The sequence below is a fragment of the Trachinotus anak genome, unplaced genomic scaffold (assembly GCF_046630095.1).
Source record: "Trachinotus anak isolate AG129_WGS33_773 ecotype Australia unplaced genomic scaffold, CSIRO_AGI_Tana_v1 ptg000024l, whole genome shotgun sequence".
NCBI lineage: Eukaryota > Metazoa > Chordata > Actinopteri > Carangiformes > Carangidae > Trachinotus > Trachinotus anak.
The window spans coordinates 3,642,589-3,653,732 of NW_027273875.1; positions in this window are offsets into that span (position 1 = coordinate 3,642,589).

The following is an 11,144-nucleotide window of genomic DNA, read 5'->3' on the forward strand; positions in this document are numbered from 1 at the left end:
CCCCCCCCCACCTCCTCCTGGGGAAAGAAAAATACTGAGAATAATTTCCCTTTGTCTGGACTCCATAATGCCAACAGGATACACATGTCTGAAGCTGCAAAGGGAGTATCACAGGTACAGTCTGTTCTCTGAGGAAAATATTTTGTTCGTGAGCTCAGCATGTTGTATGCCCTGCCCTTACATGTAGTTTACACTAGGAATGATTCTCAAGTGAATAATCCGCAGCATGATAGCACCAGTTTAATTAATGTGTGAGAACATGAATAATTATCCTCTTAACCTATGAAATCACAGAACAGAGAGGCAGATCTGTAACATAATTCATAATCCACAGACTGCGGACTGATCTCTCAATAATGTGGAGGAGACTGACAGATGTTAGGGGCCTATTTGTAAAATGTTCTTTTTCAATTTTCAGTCACAATTCCGGCTGTGATTCACAAGTTTATTGCACTTTCCCCTCTAACGGAATAGTTTGACATTTTGCAGCTGGTCGTCTTATTTTTGCATCCCAGCTGGAAACAGGGGTAAACAGCTGGCCTGGCCGGGGACAGTGAATTAACCCCTCATTAAACCAAAACTGGTCTTTTTTGATTTCTTAGTTTTTGTATGGATTAAAGACACAAGACAGTCGGTGAACATTTTTACCTCCCCTGCACCGGGAAGGAAAAGAGAATGAAAAAACACAAATACTTTACAAATGCAGTTGATCATTCATCAGTTACTTCCCCCAAAGTACTGAGATTTCTGCCTTTCCAGCCTGAACTGTTGGAACAAAAACTCCAGGACGCATTCATTCACAATGACACGTTCACATTTCACAATCTCGAGCCAAACATATGAGACATTATTGTTCCATTATTTCACATGTACAGTTACAAGTTACTAGATCTGCAGGATTTCTGCTCCGGCTGACCACTCTGTAGAGAAGATGCAGTGTTACCTGGTTCTGTGTGTTAGCAACAGACCACAATAACTCAATGAGAGGGACCTGTGCCAGAGACTTGTCAGGGATGCTGCAGGCAGAGGCCGACAGAGGCCATAGGTGTCACTTTACACTGAAGAACAATACACCACCCAGGGAAGTAAGAATACATCAATGTGACTTTCGTTTCTTTACTGTCCGAGTACTCTTGTGTGACCCTGTTTGTGTGTGTATGTGTGTGTGAAAGGTTGACACGAACCCAGCTACAATATATCTTTGGGTCCATTTGCCCCACCGTTCAAAATGCAAACCTGTGTCTCTGCCAGCACAAAAAGGCAGCACACATCAAACAAAAGCAGTGATCAAAGGCTGAATCTGCTCTTCCTTTCAGGGCCGCTCGCTGACGCACCGAGAAGTATCACGTTAATTAATAATCATCATGTCTTAAATGAAACCTGTTAGGTTCCTTTGTAAACATGATGAAACGCCAGGCGAGATGAAAGGGGGTGAAAAATGGTGGGGGCAATATGCTCAAATGATGCTGCCTCCCCGATTCATTTCATGTTTCCCTGCTGGCACACGACCCAAGACTGATTACTTACAGGAAAGCGCTTTTATCTTCATTTACAACCATCAAGCATCAGGTCAAAAAGACAATTACCATCAAAACAGTTTTGTTATCATAAACACAGTTTTCTTGCAGATTGTAGTTGTTGTCCCATGTTGTCCCCCTGAAACCAAAAAATATTTTTGGTTCAGCTCTATTTTAAAAGAAGCAGCACTCAAACAGTCCCACAGAGAGAGAGCGAGAGAGTGTGTGTGTGTGTGTGTGTGTGTGTGAGTGAGCTAGAGAGGCAGTGTGTGCTGTAATGACGCATCTCTCAATAAGTTCTTTATTAAAAAACTGATTAAAATGTGGCAAGCAGAGCAGACGCTGCTGCACTGTGGTTCTTCTGTTTTTCCTGATTGAGCCTCTTCCGCAACAACAAACCATCTAATCACCCACATTTTCCGAGAGCGCTCTTCCCATGATTGAAAATCTCTGTTTGCAGGTTCACAGTGAAAACAAGCAACCATTTTCTGCTTTGCACAAACTTGAAACAAAGGCATCAGCTGCGTCCCTGAAACAGAAAAAAATATCTCCCTCCGGATCACAATGATCAGTTTTAGACTCAAATGTCAGATCATTCTTTTCATTATCTGCATCTTTTTCCACATTATACTCCACAGCCTTCTGGCTCACGATGAGCCTGTATGTCATCAAGTCTCTTTAAGTGTGACCCTGTAGCCTATTTTAGATCATGATAAGCATCCTCTGGATCGTTGTTTTCCATATTAACATTTCATCGATCACTTTGGAAACAAGCTCATCTGGGCTGTCTGTTGTTGTAGCCCTGGCTTCCCCGGCCAGCGGACTGGGCACTTATCCAACCTGGCAGACCCCAGCAGCTCATTCTCCCTACTCGTGACCATCTTGCCTTTGTTTAGTTAATCTCTTTTTAGCCAAAACTGCGTTGTATCTTATCTTATCTAATCTTATCTTGGATTTTATTCTTTAAAAATCCTAGTTATTTGTATATCTTTTTATATTTCCTTGTGTTTCTTTTATATCCTGTTTTGATGCCTTTTATATCTTATACACAGAACTTTGAACTGCCTTGTTTTTGAAAGCTGCTATAGAAATAAACTTCCCTTGTCTTTCTTTGCAGGCAAAAAATAAAATAAGGTGCCGTAAAACTTTCTCATGTTAAAAAAAATCTTTTTTTGGTCTGGGGTCAGAATCTAATTTGACTTTTTTTTATTTCCTTTGGAGTTACTAAAGTATTTTTTATCTTTTATTTATTTCTTTTCTTTTTTTTAGATGAAGTATATGTGACACTTTGCAAAGTAGGAATAGACAAATTACATTTTTTTCTCGCTCTTTTCCTTTACTTTTCATTTCTTTTCCAGTTTATACAGATCTACGTCTATGATATTGTTAATGTAAGTGTGTGAATGACTAATGCTACACAACAAAATGGTATCTGTCACTTTAAAAATGTGAACAAAATTGAATCATAGGAAAATCCATGTTTAACAGGTGGATTACACAATTGGTTAGCTTTCATCATTTACCTTCATCCAACTACATGCATGTCTGCAGTGATTATAGAGTGTCCCAAAAGGCTGTCTCTCTCTCTCTCTCTCTCTCTCTCTCTTTCTCTCTCTCTCTCGCGATGACATGTTGACCATCACTGTATAAAGAGGCAAGAGACAATGGCAGGCAAAACAGTTCAAGAGCTTAATCCAGACTAACATATCTCCCAGCTGTGCGGTGTCAGGACGGAGCCACTGTGAGCTCCCATACGCCATTAAGGATACACCAGGATACATGATTCTTTTATCACCACCAATCAAATAGCTGCATTCTGTCAGGATGCTTTAGTCTCTGTTGTTGTGGCTGTTTGATTGAAAAAGCCATTTGGATACCTGCTGCTGCTGCTGCTGCTGCTGATCAACATCTAAATTTAAATTCCCTGTGTGTGCCAAGGAGGTTTGCATAAAAGCCCTTTTAATTCCAGGCGAGCAGATGCAGAATGCATGCTTGATGCTGATGCCAAGCTATCAGGTTGGCCCAAGCCTCTTGTAAACAACACTACCAGAGACATGTGTTTGTCTGTGATGTGGCAGAGGGAAAAGCTCATGATAAATGGCTTGTTTTGGAAAGTTGGATGATGATACTGTTTGTGATATCAGAGGAGAGGATGAGGCAGTTAAACCTGGAGGTGGGTGGGATATTGTACATCCCCGAACAACCAGCCACTGGTTGTATAACAATAGCTTACCAGGCACACATAACATTGCATCAACGGTGCACTGTGAGGTCATGTGATGATTACCCTCTGCATAACCTTGAGAAGCTCCAAATAAAGATGAGAGACAGACAGACTGACTGCAAGAGACAGATACACCCATTAAAAGAGAAGAAGCTGACAGTTTATTCAGTAGTGGTTCTAGATGTACCACAAATGAGGCAATTTGAGACTCTTGAGGATTACTTTTAGGAAATTACTTTGGTGCAGTCACATGAATTACACAAATCAATACAGAAAAGGTATAAGAAATAAAACAAGGGAAAAAAATGTGGTGCATACATTGTGCATGAAACTACCACATATGGCATATAATGGGCTTTTTCTCTTATTTTGAAATCTCGCTTTCACTATTTTAATTTCATTGTTATAACAGGTGTCTGCTTTTTTCAGTTTTCCTTCCTCCATCTGATCTCATTTGGAGTAAATGATAGTGACTGTTTTTTTGTCTGTCTTTTTTTGCATTTCAGACTAAATATAGAGATACAGAAAGAGAAAGAAAGAAAGAAAAAAAGAAAAACAAGAGAGAGCAACAACCTCTACCTCACTCTCTTCCTCTTTCCACCAATTAGCATCCAGTATTGTGTCTCCAGGATACCTGAAACCATGACAACAGCAGGCTGCTCTTCCCAGCTGAGATCTTGAGCACCATCTGCAGTTGGTAAAGAGGAAGTGCAGGCTGCTTATTCTCACTTCGAGGACAGACTGAAATCCCTTTTACTGACCAGTGCATAGGCAGATACATATAGTTCAAAACAAGTTTTTGTTAAATGGAAGCTCACCCACATCACTCATTTATGTAACAAAGAGCCTTTTTATGTACTAGTCCTTTTTGTTTACTGGAGTATTCCTGGTGTTTCTGGAGCTTTCACTGCATCCTGTGGTCTTCATCAGCAAATTGAGCTTTCTGAGTTGGCATGGATGTGGTTCAGTTGTCATCATGTGACTGAAGTATTAGCGAAGTGACAACAGGTGGTTATATATGCAGGCATGATCATAATCCCCGTTTTTTGTCAAACTACCATTTTGGTAGTCAGTTAAGAGTAGTAAAACCCAAAGCCACTGAGTTATATTTCGGAGAGCACATATTCAGTATATTGAAGAAAAAAAGAAGACAGGTACTCTGAGCTTAGTGCTCTCTCTCAGACTGCATTCACATTCAACGAGCTTTGAATCATTTCTGCTTGAAAAGTGCTCAAAACATATTCCCTTATACGTATTTGCAGATATTACATATTTCAGCCACTTTTATCTTTTGCCCTTTGTGTGCACATCAGAAGCCATAATAAACATTTTCAGTTTTGCAAAGAAGGTGCTTTCAGCATTTGTTTTAATCATGTTCATTCAAAATTTTGTCTTGTCCTGTCCTGTTCTGTTCATTTCAGTGACACCTCATACCTTGTCTTTTTCCAGAATGATCCGTGCTGTGTAAGACGAAAATGAAACCACTGTGTAACCACATGGTGAGTCTGACAAATTAACCTGAAACCAATAATCCAGTTAGATGTGGGAAGCCCAAGCCTTAATTGTGACTCGGTTTAAAAGGAAAGGAGTTTGACAGAATGCAACAAAGGTGCAACCTGCACAGGTTGTATTTGTGGTCTGGTGCTATGACAACAGTGAACTATGTACTTGTTTGTGTGTATTAACATTCAGTAATAGACCTGTCACCACCCAGGGTTAGGTACATCTCCATTGTTTTTCATGCCTCACTGATACAAACCACATATATGTATTGCTACAAACTGGCCTGTTGTTGCATCAGTAATGAATAATGAATTGCAACTCTCAGTAATCCACAGTGGTAGCTGTCTTTTTGGTTTTGTGCATCTTCAAAGTTGCACATATCCCCCAATTATAGAGACTGTGAGAAGCTTTTATAGCAGCAATAATAAAAAAAAAACAGGAGCACTCTGTTGCCTCATTAGACACAGCCCAGTGATAGTAATAGTTTAGTTTCAATCATCCCTCTGTCTTATTTTCATGACTCCATATCTGTATCTGTTCTACTTGCCAACATGCTCGTATCTTGCCCTACAGATCTTTACCAACCCAAACACTACAACAGAGGTGAAGGGTATTTTCTTTTCAGACCTCGCTGTCAGCAGTGTTTCACTATTTCAACATGTTTGACAGGAACAGTTCCCAAATGAAATCTCTCAACAGTGAGGCCAAAGTGGACAAAATGGGAGCTTTTGGAGGGACATTTTGGACAGCTCTCTCCACCACCATCAATCAAAACACCAAATGAGGGAATATTTTCAGAGACTGTGTAAAGGAGCACTGAATCTGCTCTGTTCTGCTTGTGATGCGGTCCAGCACCCTACTAAAATGTTGGTTTCTTAATCAACCTGGGTGTCAGGCACCGTCCCACCCCACAGGATATCTTCAATGAAATAGTAGACAGGTCACTTCAGACCCCACCCATGCCCTCCACCCAGAGTACAAGCTTCTCCCCTCCCCTAAACTTTAAAGTCCCCAAGGGCGTACTGAATGGTTTTCAGAACTCCTTTGTCCCCTTGTCCATCATAACTTTAAACAACACGCTACCCAAAGGCACATAAGCTGCTCGTAATATAAGTATTATTTATTACTTATTTATCTTACAGTTTTAAGAACTCTTCTCCTTTGGTCCATCAATGCCTTCAAACGATAAGCTAGCCAAAGCTGTGTGAACTACCTTTTATTATTATTATCATAATTTTTATTATTATTGACTTAATGTAACCTCAAAGTGTGTTTATTCATTCCGGATAAAGACATTGCATGAAGGGAATGAGTGTGCTGATTTGCTATGTGTGTATATGCATGACACATGAATGTACTACATATTATGTTGTTAGTTTTTTCAGATCAGATGCAGTATAGATCCTGGACAAATTTCCTTCAGGACAATAAGTTTTTTAATCTTTGATCTTATAATATTGCCTGGACTGACCAATTAACAAGATTAGCGATGAGAAATGCGAATGCATCGTACATCAGCTTAATATCTGTCGCTTTCCCTGAGGCTGAATGGATCCACTGTAGGGCAAAGTCATTAGCATTTGTGCTACTGTGTCTGGAAGGAGTCCATTTACTCTCTTTATCCCCCCCAGACACAAAATGTTTCATACTGGAAGACTGAGATTCAGACAGTCTGTGCTACATCACCAAGAGACAACCCACATGATAACAAGGCTGTGAGTCTGCAGCCGCATTAGTGGCTCTATTCAGGCACATAGTGCTTAGAGCAAAATTCTAACATCAGCATGCTAACATGGCCACAATGTCAATCCCTACATGTTGACGATTTGTTCACATGTTCATATAAGTTAATATGTTAGCATGGTAATATGCCAATTAGCACCAAACACAAAGTAACATGCAATAGTTGTTGAGCCATTCTACTAAAAGCCAAAAATGTCAATCCCACTGGGGCACTGGAGGAAAAGTGAGATGATCACTAAAGCCAGTGATGACTAAAACATGGGTGTCCTTCACAGACGCAGATGCTCCAACAGGCCGCAGGCTTGAGTGACTCCCCGAACACTCACCCAGTCAGCTGTGTAATTTAATTACCACCATCGCCCGTGTAGATGTAACAAGACATTGCAGCTCTACTGAGACAATTAGCTTGTACCATCTTAAAGCTTCACTCCTCATTAGAGCTGATGGCTGTTCTACACGGTGATGGCTCCGACCCGCCCTAACACTCAGACTGCTGTCTTGCAGCCACCGCCAGCAGGTTTCTGCTGAGACTAATGGGTCATTAGAGTGAGACTGATGAGAGAGGTAAAAAGGCATGAGTGACCTCTCCATCCACACAGCATTAGGGAGAGAAAGGGAGGGAAACCTGCATTATGGCACATTAAGGTTTAACTAATATGAATGCCAAAAGAAATACAAATATTGCCAGACTGAAGACTGCACCTGTTCAGTTGCAGGGAAGAAATAATTAAGCAATACACTGCATTAGGCCTATCTTAATGAATATTACGTTCACTTCAAAATCAAGTTGCATTATGTACTGTATAAGTTGCTTATACAGTATATTAATAGGGTTTCTCTTAAGCAGTTCTTTGGCTTCCAGAGTTCTCACACTACTATAACCCTCCTCAAAATACATGTTGTTTCACATGGTGAACACTTTCATCACAGTCTCATTCAGTCTCTCTCAGTATCTTGGTGATTTCTCTGCCCTTTCTATTAAAAGCACCTGATCTCAGCAGTGATACTCTCTTCCTGCCTATTTTAGCTGGATCCAGGCCTTTGTCCAGCCTCTGACAGACGCACATGAGGTCTTGTTTTTCTGCACGAAGCAGCCGGGCAGCGAATTACAAAACAACCTATAACTACTTCAAGAAGCTTTAAAATGTTGCATAGTTGATTAAAAACTTGATGCATTGCAATCAGCTTCTCAGTCCCCATCAATCTCACATACTAAACTATTTCCCAGCTGAAAAAAATCACATTTTTTCACTGGTGATAAAATTTCATAAATACTTGTTTCCTCCCCCAAGAACCCAGACAGCAACACATGATGTAAATGTGTTTTGCATTACAAAAAGGAACATGCTTTTCATTCCTGGCTCATGGGGGAGCCAGAAAAGACGCTACAGCCAGGCCCTTTTGTCTATGTGTGACCTACATTCTCACAATAGTGAAATGCTAACATGGTTGTGTGTCTATTGATAGCTGCATTCTGGACTCTCCTGGGGAACTAGTCAAGAGAATGATTAAGATAGATTAGATTGCCAGTTATATTTGCTGCAGCTTTGAGTTGAATTTCACTGAAGCCTTGCAGTAAGGCTGATGCTCCAGCTCCATGTGATCTCGGTCCGGGTCCGTTTCTCTGACAATTTCTGACATTGAAAAGGCTAGTAAATGCTAAATTATTTTTGCTCAAGAAGAAGAGACAATTTAGATTTATAAAAGTCTGCAGTAATTTTACCAGATACTTTACAGGCATACTACAATTTGATTACTGCCAGTAATCCCATAAAACCATATGTAATCCTGCATCATTCTATGAAGTCACACTCTCCTATTCCTCTATATCATATCAATTTTAATGTAAATGCAAAAGTCATGACAGGACAAATTTCACTGGTCTCATTGATCTGCAGATTATTTTCACAATTACTTGTTTGGGCTAAAAAATATCATTTTCAATGTTATTTTTATTATTAGCTATCATTAATACTATACTTATATATCAGTAGCAGTATTATAGTTAATATTAACATTACTGCTGTCGCTGCTACTATTATTACTGTGAGTGCATTGTGGTCTTCTTTCCCTGCAGTCTCTCTTGGTCTCTCCCTCTTTTCATCTTTCTTTCCTTCTCACTGTCTCTCTCTATATATAGACAAAAATTGACTTGACTTGAAAAGAAAAGCAGCAAATTCTCATTTTCACCTTAAAAAATGATATTGGATGATAGATTTTAAAATATATTGGATATTCAAAATATTTGGCGACTATTTTTCTCAAAATCAATTAAACAGCTCTACAACAGATGTAACTGCGTATCTTTACTAATAATGACAATAAATTCTGAGTGACTTCTGGTTTACGAAGGTGACATTAACCCGAAAGGCAAGTCAATTAAAAAGCCCAGGCATCACAGTAAATATATAACAGGAGATAGGAAGAGCTGTTGATGGGAAAGTATAAAATCTTTAAAAAAAAAAGATGAAAATTTTTTTTTTTTTAAAAAAAGGAAAGAAAACAAACAAAAAAACAGAACACACAAAAAACCCTCAAAAATTTCTCATGCAACAAAAACAAGAACACCACTAAGCAATTTAAAATCCATGGTACAAATATAAAACAGCACTGATAGACAAATATTTTTTCTTTGTTTCTCCCTGACTGCAGAAATAATCACACTAACAGAGCACTGTGTTTACAGGGGGTCTGTTGAATTAGCAGTATTGTTCTAATCATAGAGAACTGTGCAAGCATGAAAGCAAGATGGTTAGTGTTATCTCATGTTATTTGTAATTTTCATGGACCACTGCTGTACACACACACACACACACACACACACACACACAAGGCCTGTGATCACACATCAGCGTCAAGTACGATAGAAAAAAAAGGCACAAAAACATTTGACTCCGTGAATGCTTAGTAGTATTGCTTTTATTTCGCTAATAATGTGATGTACTGTTATTATTATTATTATTATTAATTTTAAATGCCACTTATTTTTTCTCGGTTCCACTCTAATGATAAAACTGCTGGGTGCCTGCTCTGATATTGAGACCAGCAGAGGGATTTCTAATGTCATTTCCATGTATTTTTCTTCAGTGATTTCCCATGGCTTTGCACTGACTGCACTCCAGTGTAAAGTAAAACAAAAAAAAAATTGAAGAAAGCATCTGCATCTATCTATGATGTTTAATGCCTTCCAACAAATGGTTTAGGACACCATATATATTCACTTCCCTGCCAATTTCCCTTTTTTCTGATGTCTGATTATCTAAACTGACAATCTTTGAAACTTCTATGTTCTTCGACTATTTACTCTTTTATTATTCCCTCTTGTGCAGTTTTATTTTTCTTTTTCTGAAGCAAAGTCTAATTGCATTATACAAGTTGCAGCATAACATCAACCAGTGAAGCAGCAGTACTTGATTTAAGTCCACCCATATTTTCTCGGACTTGATGTTAATCACTTTACGGGCAGAGTACATTAGCTACAGATGGATTATGTAGATTGAAGGTAAGCCACTTACATCTGAGTAGATTATTAGACTAGTGCAGATTAATTTTTATTTTCACATGTCATCTCCTCAAGAAGTCAAAGGGGAATGATTGTATTAGGTGGATGACAGGCTGCATTCTCTGTAATAGACAGACTGTTCTCTACCCACACCAAGAGATGGATGACATGAATGACACTGCTGAATGATACAGCTCTTCTCCTCTACGCCATGATTTATTCAGCTCACCAAATGTTTGCAGCTACGTTGCTGTCATCTAGTGAAAAAACAAAAGGCTGAGGGGGATACAAAGGAGAGGAGTAAGTTCGGTGAATGAAGCATGGTGTGCTGAAGAAGAGTTGTGCAACGTGTTTTCATTTTTGGTGCACTTGCACTGATGCTCACACTGTCCTGCGCTTGGTTGTGTGTGCATTCTTAAAGTCAGAAAATGAATTATACCGTTACCATGACAACAGACAAAGTTGATCATCATGTGACCATATACCTAATGCCTATGTATATACAGTATAAATAGGCTATAGATTTCTTTATATGTGTGATAAATGTAATCTACAGTCAGTGAGGTTACGCTAAGTCAACAGAAAAATTTTGATTACCTTCAAGAATATTATGGGATACTGTGGGCAAAACTCAATATCGAGTACCACAGGCACT